The sequence below is a fragment of the Eublepharis macularius genome, chromosome 12 (assembly GCF_028583425.1).
Source record: "Eublepharis macularius isolate TG4126 chromosome 12, MPM_Emac_v1.0, whole genome shotgun sequence".
NCBI classification, from domain to species: Eukaryota; Metazoa; Chordata; class Lepidosauria; order Squamata; family Eublepharidae; genus Eublepharis; species Eublepharis macularius.
In genome coordinates this window covers 29,237,350-29,247,232 of record NC_072801.1, presented here as the reverse complement: position 1 = coordinate 29,247,232, position 9,883 = coordinate 29,237,350, and positions in this window count along the sequence as shown.

Here is a 9,883-nt window from a genome sequence, read left to right as displayed (position 1 = left end):
GAATAATTCAGTTTTGCACAGTTTGCAGAAAGCGAGGAGAGGAGGAGCTCTCCTAATCTACCACCCATCAGCTTCATTGAATGCCCTTGGGTTGTACTATTTTGGGAGGGGCAGAAAAAGTTATCTCCGCCTACCCTCTCTACGCTGTGCATAATTTTGTAAACCTCCATCATGTCACCTCTTGGTTGACTCTTTTCTAAACTGGGAAGTCCCCGACTCTCCTGATTTCCCTCTTAGGAAATGTGTTCTGTCCCCCTTATCAGCTTGGTTGCCCTCCTTTTTGAGACTGGCCCACAGGTGACAGGTGGGCCTGCCATCTCTGACCAACACTGCAAGGCTCATGCCACTCAGCTTGTTCCATAGCACAGCCCAGTGCCCTCATCCCCTCTGAGTCAAGCTGACAGCGCCATATCTGCAGCTCTTCATGCCAGCCAGCATGTCTGTGCTCTCAAAACAAGGGCAGCTGTATCTTCCTCCAGTCCCGGGCCTTGGGCCCTAAGAGCGCAAGAGTTTCCAGCACTTCCTACTAAACTCAACCCAACTCTGCTGAGAGCAACTGCATTCTCTCCAGTCTCTCTGGCAGCATAATACGGAACCATGGGCTGAGCTGAATGCCACAGCCTGTCCCCTTAGTGACATTTCCGTTGATTAAAGAGTTTGGGCATGAAATTGTCCCCAGAGTAGGCCCAGCTTCACTTCAAGAGTCCTGGCTGCTGGCCAGGGGTACAAATGTTGTCCAGGCTGGCTTTGGCCATCTTATTTCCTAGGGCCTCTTAGACCATTTCCCCTTTCCTCACCCCCATCAAAAAATCCTCAGCCCTTTTACATTGTGAAGTTGAAGGAGGTTGACTGTGTTTTTTTAGCTATTACACTGCGTTGCTGTCTGCAAATTTGGCACGTGTTCATGAAAAGCCTTCTAGTGGCCATCAATCCATTATCCTGCTATTCCTGCTGGAGCTCTGCACTGCTGGAAGCCATTACATTTTCATGCAGAGATACCAAGTGCCAATTTGACTATGTTACTTTCATGTGGCAAATATTTCGTGCTGCTGTGCAAAGGCAAACTCATGTTCAGTGGACTGTGCAGGTATGGCAAATGCCAGCTGTCACTGGGAGAGCCGAAGAGGTCAAACTGAAGAGGTCGCTGAGTCTGCAGCCTGCCCCCCCCCTGCATGTAAATATCTTGGCTTGTCACCGATTGATTAATTAAGGCTTGGGGATTCTCTGGTCAGAATTGCCTCTGCGTAAAGTTTGAGCTGACGAGAGGCAATGGGGAAGGAAAGTGCAGAGTCACCTGTGAGGTCTCGTTCACCAACAGCGAATGATGAACTTCCATGCATGAACCCATCCATGGTAAGGTTGTTTTGTGAAGAAATAGAGTTGGGCAACAGATGGGCCACGGGGAGGTTGAAGATGTAGCCTTAGGTACCACTCTGTCCCCACTCCCATCCCCAGGACATTCCTATGATGCACAGGGTCTACTCTCTGTGAGAGGATGCTTATATTTCCTTAGACAACACCAAAGCACTGGGTTCATTCCAGAATGAAACCCATTGGCAGGCAGGGATACAGACATTTTGTGCGTGTGCACACACGTGTAGTTTAAAATTACTTCAAGTTACTGTGCACCTGGGTACAGCTACCCGACAGATGTAACTGCACCCAGTTTCAGCACATTGCTCCGATCAGCTCATGTGACGCAACCACACCAGACTGCAATATGGGTCGGCTAAATTGCTAACCCAGCTCCACTCACTTGGGGTGTGAAGTTCTGCCCCATAATATGCTGATGCATGTTGTGTCAAGGGCCAGTGTGGGAGAAGATGGTTTTCCAGGCCTGGCCTGCTATGCTTTAGGCATGGGGAAATTTCTCACATATGAAGACATACCTATGAATACACAATACATATGAAGTTCACCTTTTAAAAAAATCATCCAGGAGAAAGAAAAGATTTTTTTCTTCTTTTTGAGTTTGGATGCTTCAAGACATCTGCCCATTACTTAAAACAGCTAATTGGACAAATTGGCTGAGATTACCAGGACTTAACAGCTTTTCCTTCCCCAGTTAGGAGGCTTCATCCCTGCACTGTGATTCAGCCCATTTTTTCTTTTACATGATTATTTTGTAAAGGTTACTCCTTGCTCCTGAAAGGACATTATGTGTCTCAGTGACAGAAGAGCCGAGCTGTTTTAGAAGAGGCAAGAAGAAAACCCCCAGCAAAATGCCCTTCTTCTTTGACATCCTTGTTTCGGCTTCCTAGATTGTGACCATCATAAAGACTGAGAGGGGAAAGTCTGCATTTGCAAAGGCAAAAGTCCTGCCTGCTGGACTGAATGGACGTTTGGCACTGGCATCACCACCACACCCCCTCTGCCTTCTGCCAACATACCCTGCTGACAAGTGCACTGCCTGGGGAGCTGGTATCAGCAAGGCAAAGCATTGAACTGAACATCAGGTTCCAGTTGCCATGGGTCGGTCAACTTCTGCGTTGCTGCCCTCTGGTCCTCCCCCCCCCCGCCCCAACTCATTGCTGAGCAGATTTAGAGAGGACTCCAGTGAGCTCCCACTAGTTGCTTTGGGGTGTGGTGCTGCATTTTCCAGACGTTTCTGCAGTATCAAGTTACCTATGGGACAAAATAGCCTGGTGCAACAGGTGGGCTCTTGGAATACCAGCTGCGGTTGACTGCCTATAAAATACTTCTTATGTTATTTTGACCATCTCATTCCAATCCTTTTGTATTCTCACACTGCTGGAGCCCTTTTCTGTGAATGACAGAACCGTGTGTAAAAAGACTACAAAGCTTATGATGTAGTGCAACTATGAATTACACTGCCCCTTCCAACCAAGCAGTGATGCCTTCTGCAGTTTACTCTTACAGCCCAATCCTAAGAAGGGCACGGAAAGTGAACAGGAACCGAACTAAGGCTTGCGAGGGCACATCTAGCCCGTACGCCCGCGTAAGTGGCCTTCCGCCCGCGCTGGGACGCGGCGCTGGCCCGCCGGCGGGCCAGCACCGGTGCAAGCCACAGGCGCCCGGGCGGCGGCGCAGGAGTGGCGTAGAGCCCTACGCCGACGTGGGGGGGGGGGCGGGGAGCAAGGCGGGGTCGGAGTTAGTCCGCTCCCTAAGCTCCTCCAGAAGCGGGAACGCCCACAGAGGCGCAAAAAAGCTACGCCACGGAAAAAGAAGGCGTAGCCCATAGGCGTCCATGGAACGGCGAAAAATCAGCCCCCTCTCTGAGCGCCCCGCCCCGCCCCTATGGCCCGAAGGAGCATAGGATGAGAACTATCCTGGGGACCAATCAGTGTGCGCGCCCGGCGTGGACGAGCCCCCCTCTCTGCACCCAATCACCTGCGACCGCGCCCTACAAAACATCCGGCCAGCGCCGCCCAAACCCCCAGGTAAGTGAGCACTCGGCCGGAGGCTCTGCCCGTCTGCTGAGTGGCATTGCCCCTTTGAAAACCGAAACGGGCTGAGGGCATTCACATTGGCAGGCGCAGAATGCACTTGGGGGACTTTGCGAAAAACTGGGGGAACTTCGCATAAAGGGGAAGAGGTGCAAATGTCTGCCTAACTCTCTTTCTACCGTGATAGAAAGAATGACTCCACAGCTAACTGATGCATGCTAGTTGCTTCTAACTAAGCACAAACAAACTAACCCTTCCGTGGCAGAAGGGAATGACACTTTGCAAATTAACCGCATGCTCTCCCGTTTCCTTGCAGGTGCCCTGACTCTGGCGCTCCCACCTGGTGATGACCGACGAAGCGCTGACAGGTAAGGAGGAGGTGGGGGGGCATTCCGCAGATTAGTGCAAACCACCCATTCACCTGAACCCACCCGCTCACTTGCCGCTTTGGGTGAGGCCCAGCAGGGGTGGGGGGCAACCATGGCCGCCCCTGGCTGCCTCAGAGGCAGGCGCCTCGAAAACCACATGTGGCCAGGTGTTTGTTGTGACCAGCTCATTCCCTCCCATAAAGGTAAAGGCTTCCCAAGGCTGAGTGCATCCTCGCCAGACCGTCAGGCATCAGCTGCTGCCCTCGACCATGTGCAACCCCCCCCCGGATGGCGGAGTGTGGGGCTTGCCTTGCCAGTGGAACGAGGCAAAGCCCACACGTGTCTTTTTCCCCCACAGGCACGTCCAGGGCATGGCTGCTCCCCCGCGCCCTGCCCTCCCCAAACATCTCTGACGGACGGTTGGCTGCAGCCCAGGAAGCACCGTCGCGCCGCGGCCTGCATCCCAGCCCCGCCCCTCCGAGCGGGAAGGAGGGCTGTGTGGAATGCTCCGGCTCCCTCGCCAGCCTAAACGCAAGCCCGCTCTTTCCAGTGCAATAAAACGAGATGTACAACAACTGTTTTCTGTGTCTGCGAGTCTGACTTCGTCCTCCGCCCCTCCCCCAACACTCCCGTCACATCTCCCCACCTGCACATTGCCACAAATGTATCCGACACACCCCGTCTTGCCTCCCCGCCCCCTCCCTCCCTCCTCCTCCCCCCCTCCTCCTCTGTATTTGACCAGTGTCTGTACCACCCATCTGCCGAAGAGAACTTGATTCTCAGAAGCCTATGCCACAATAAAATTGGATAGTTTTAAAGGTGCTACGGGACCCTTTTTGAATTCGCTACCACAGGCTAACACGGCTAACCCCCCTGCATCTATGGCCAGGTAGAGGGTTGGGGCGGGGCATGTGAGCGGGGAGGGGGATCAATCCCCGGTGGGGAGAGTAGCTGGCACACGATAAGCCAGGGAGAGGGTGGTGCGAGCTGCCGCTGCAAGGGGGCGGGAGATGGCAGGGCAAACGGTCCGCTCGCTGGAACCCTAGCCCCCACCAATGGAGAATCCAGGGTGGTGGCAGGCGGATGCCATATCCCGGGCAGGAGGTCTCGCGCGCCTGGGGAGGGTCGCCCCCATCGCAGCCGCAGCCCCAGCAACACAGTCCCATGAGCGGCCGCCTCCCAGAGTGGGTCCAGCCCCTCGGGCGTCTGCAGCAGCCCCATTGGTCATTCCAACACCTTCCACCCCAGGGCGTCCTGCCTCGCATCCAATCCCGTGGAGCAGTTGCCAGCCTCCCACGCCAACAGGCCATGGTTGTTGGGAGGGGTGGGGTGTGTCCGAGGCTGCGCGTGGCTCCGCCCTGGCTCGGCGCCGTCTCCTGCGTTCAGCAATTGTGGCCACTCGCGTTGCCCTGCCGGGGGGGGGGGAACCACTCCGAGGCTGCCAGCCCCGCCAATCCTGCAGGGAAGGCCGCTGGCCCCGCCCACAGGGGCAGTGGAAGAGCGCATCAGCTGCGCAAAGTGGCTAAAATGCGGGAGCCCGAGGCCTCCCGGCTGGCTGCCACAGCGTGCCCCTTCCCCGGCCGGGCCATGCAGGCTGGGTGGCTACCCCAGGCCCGTGAGGGCCCCCCGATGGCAGGTTGCGTGACTGCCCCAGCACAGGGCGGCATGCCAGGCAGGGCAGGTGCGTTAGGGCAATATGGAAGACATGCCAGAGCGGCCCCTGGCCAGTCCTTGTGCATCCTAAGCCCCCCCCCTTGGAAGGGATGCGCTGTCACCGCGGGCCTGGTCATGCGCTCATGGTGCCAGGGCAGGATATGGCTGGCAGTTCACCAAAGTATCGCAGGCAGACACGGGTCCATGTGTAGATGAGCTTTATTCCCAGTCCCACGGCGCAACGTACAGCCAGGCCCAAGGGTTCACGTCCCGCAAGGATGCACTTGAGCAGCACAGCATCCCCGCAAGGGAAGAGGGCCCTGGGGCCATAGGAAGCCAACCACCACGGCCCCCTCCCCTCCAACCCACAGGTCTGAGACGGGGGGGGGGGCCTGTGCTGAACCTATCCATGAACTATGCAGCTGCCAGACAGAAGATAGGGAATTGTTACATCTCAGACCCTCCAAGGTCATGCCGGCGGGCGGTGTAGTTCGGTGGGCAGCACAGAAACACTATACCCACAGCGGTCCCGGCTGCATGGAGGGCGACGGGTGGCGGGAGCAGTGGGCGGCCAGGCTCGGGGCCCAGCTCATTGCCAAGGCTGCCGGGAATGACCTCCTGGCAGATGAGGGTGCGATGACTGCGCGGCCAGTTTACCTGGAGGAGCTCTTCCCTGGCCGTGCGGAGGAGGCCCACCTCATACGAGCGTGGCTAGACACGGCGCTGTGCGAGGTGGAGCATGACCTCCTGGAAGAGGAGGTGGCTGCGGGCCCTGCGCGCAGTAAGTCAGGGTCCTCGGCGCCATCCAGGGAGCCTCCTCCGCTGCCACAGAGGGCAGGCCGTAAGGGCCCGGAGGCGTCCCAGCCACTTCCGTCGAGGCGCAGGTTGCAGGAGCTTGCAGCAGATGCCGGGCTGCCACCAACGGGTGCCCCCCCTCCCTCTCTCCCCCCTCTGCAGGGACCATCAATGACAGGTGGATAGCTGCCATGGACCGGGTTCACGGGGCATTCCAGCAGGCGCGGGCAGCGGCACCATGTGAGTCTCGCCAACAGGAGGGGCACGGGCATGTGGGGTGGAGCGGCCTGCGGCCGCGACAACAACCCCAGAGCCCACAGGGGCCCTGACGCTCCCATCCCCCACCTCTTGCCCCCACAGCGGCGCCCGCCCGGAGCCCCTCGCCAGATGAGGAGGAACTTGGGAGGGGCTTCACCGCCTGGTCTCCACCCCGCTACCCGCCACCCGCTGAAGACCCAGAGGGTGACCCAGTGGAGGGGCCTGGCAGGAAGCGGCCGAAGCTGGAGCCCGTCCCCGCAGACGGCCGGGCAGCTGCCGATATGCCATCCCAGGCACAGGCATCTTGGACCCCAGCCGGGCCCCTGCTCTGTAACGGGGATGCCGTGGCGGGGCCGCTGGCGTCCCCCTGCTCCGACGCGCTACCTAGCCCTCACCCTCCTGGCTGCTGAGGCCGGGGTTCTGGGTTGGCAAGCTGCTCTCTGAGCGCCTGATGCGGCCCTGGAATCGATTGGGAATAAAGCCAAGTTCGTTAACCGCTTTTTCCGTGCAGCCCGTCCATGGGGGGCGGTGGCTGCTGGCCGGGGCGGCTTTCCCATGCTCTCTACATGCAGGGGTTGAGGGAGCGGGGACTCGGAGGGGCCGCCTGGGACACCATAGGGGCGTAAAGGGCGAGTGTTTGGCCGGCCGAGCCCCCCATGGCCAGGCATGGCCCTCAGCGCGCAGCATGCCACAGGTGCTCCGCGACCCTGTCTCGCACAGCTCGGTCATGCTCCTGGGGCTCTGCAGGGGCGTCAGGAGAAAGGCGACCGGCGGGCGGCAGCCAGGGGTCCTCGCCTGGGCCCTCTGTGGCTGGCAAGGGGAGCTGCTGGCGCACGGCAATATTGTGCAGCATGACACAGGCAGCCACGAGCTTGGCGACGGTGAACGGCTGCATGGCCAGGCGGCCGCCCGTGTGATGGAGGCATCTGAAGCGCATTTTCAGCTGACCGAAAGCACGTTCGATCACCATCCTCGTGCGCCGGTGGGCCTGGTTGTAGTTGGCTCTGTCGGCGGGCTCATCCGCAGGGTATGGCGTCAGGAGGTAAGGCAGCAATGGATAGCCACGGTCACCTGCAAGGGGAGGCGGAGTTAGGATCTCCCTTCCCATCCCCGTCCCCTCACAGCTCCCCCACCAACTCCTGACCTAGGAGCCAGCCTCTCCCCTCAGGCCATGATGACAGGAGCCTGTTCAGGCCGGAGGTGGTGAAGATCTGTGCGTCGTGGACGCTTCCCGGGAACTTGGCAACGAGGTCCGTGAAGATCCCCTGGTGGTCACAGGCTGCCTGGACGTTGATACTGTAGAACCGGTGCCGATTCCTGTAGACCTGCGGCTCCTCTCTGGGAGCGCATATGGCCACATGCGTGCAGTCGACTGCTCCAATCACATTGGGGAAGCCTGCAAAGGAGGAGAAGCCAGCCCGGATGGGTGCCAACTCTGCCTCCGAGGTGGGAAAGTGGATGTGCTCGCGGATCCGACCAACTAGGGCGTCCAGGAAGGCATGCAGGCAGCGGCTGGCGGATGACTGGGAGACCTCCAAGGCCTCAGCCATGACTCCCTGGAAGGAGCCGGTCGCAAGGTAGCGGAGGGACAGCAGGACCCTCTGGAGGACGGGGATGCCCCGGGGAGCCGCAGCTTGCCCCTGAAGGGCGGGCGCGAGCTCCTCGCACAGAGCCTGTATGGCTGCCCTGTCCAGGCGGAAGCGGTCCAGGCAAGTCATGTCGCCCAGGAGCAGGGATGGCACCCTGGCCTGGAACCGGCGGCGGCGTCTGAGGCGGCGCCGCCTGAGGGCCGCTCGGACAAACACGGCTGGCAGGAGGTGGCTGGTCCAGATGGCTGGGAGCCGCGGCGGCAGTGGCGGGCACCAGGTGGGGATGATCAAGGTCCTGCCTGGAAGGAACGCAGGTTGAGTTCCAGCACCCTGAACCCCCCCCCCCACGCACAGCAGCAGGCCTACCGGTCTCAGCGGCCCGTTGCAAGTGGTGCTCAGGAGCAGGTCCTCTGTCCGCTGCATGGGCCGTCCCAGCCGCCCTTCCCCGTCCTGCACCCCCTGTGCCCTCCTCCATCTTGCCGAGGGGATGGGTGAGCACATGACTAGGTGGCTGGTTCCCACCACTTATCTCGGGGACCGGACATTCCAGCGGGCACTACCCCCATGTCTGCTGAGAGCACTAGTGGCGGCGGAAGCCAGCGCCAGGCAAACTGGACAGAGGCCGAGAGAGTGCTGCTTTTTGGGCTCGTGGTGGAGAATGCGGAGGTCGCCCTGAGCACGCACAGGGGCGCCTCGTCCCGGTCTCGACGACGGGCATTCTGGCAGATGGCAGCTGACAGGGTCTCGGCTGTGGGCAACGCGCCCCGCACTGCTCACTCGGCAATGAAGCGCTGGAATGATTCTTTCGGGCCCGCGCGCAAACGAGTGCGCCTCCTCATGTCTCAGGGGGTTCCTTATGAGCGGGCCCTTGACGAGGGGCTCCCAGGCCCAGAGGCGGTCATGCGAGCGGTCATCCCGGAGGCGGTGGTGGGCGGCCTGGGCGTTGAGGTCCTGCCCGGTTAGTATTTGTGGATTCAGGGAGGCGAGGGGGGGGACGTATGGATCGTGGCACATGTGTGACAGGGCCTCTCCCGTGAGTAGGCACGGCCCCTGAGGGTCCAGACCCAAGCCAGGCGGAGGCAGAGGCAGCGGAGTCTGTGCCCCCCCTGGCAGAGAGCGGGGCCCAGGAACCGGCAGCCCTTCCACCGCCACAGCAAGCCCCTGCTGCCAGCGACGAGGAGCCTCAACCGGGCCCGTCGGGGGGCATGGATCCGGAGCACGGTATGTATCTGTGGCCCTGCTGCTGGTGGGGCCAGGGACCGGCTCGGCCGCCGGCCTCGGCCACACATCCAAGGCCACTCATGGCGCCGACCGGTCTCAAGACGAGGGGCTGCGGCCGCAGTTGGAATGGGTGTGCTTGGCCCGGCTCGGTGGCCTGTGGCAGCCCAAGTTGGGCCGCTGCTCTTCCCTCCCTGGGGCCTCTTCCCACCCATGTCTCGCTCCAGCAGGGACCATGTGCCTGGAGATAGGCGGGGAGGTGATTGCCCAGCTGCGCGAGCTGCCACCCTCCCGGAGGACCTCTGCTGCCGGAGCGGCTCTCCTGCAGTCGCTCGGCTTCCCTGTGTCGGTGGAGGGTGAAGGTGGCCCTGGGACTCCGCCGGTTCAGGACACCTCATCGACAGAGCCGCTCGAGGAGCTGTCCCAGCCTGCAGCACCATCCCCTCCAGCCCCCCCGCCCCCGGGTGCCATGGGCCGTGTGCGGGAAGGACCTGGCTCCGCCTCTGAGGGGGAGGGGCCCATGGAGGGGATCCTTCCAGGCGCACGGGCTCGCGGCCCCCGCCCTGCCCAGCGGCTTCCCCCGACACTAGCCGCA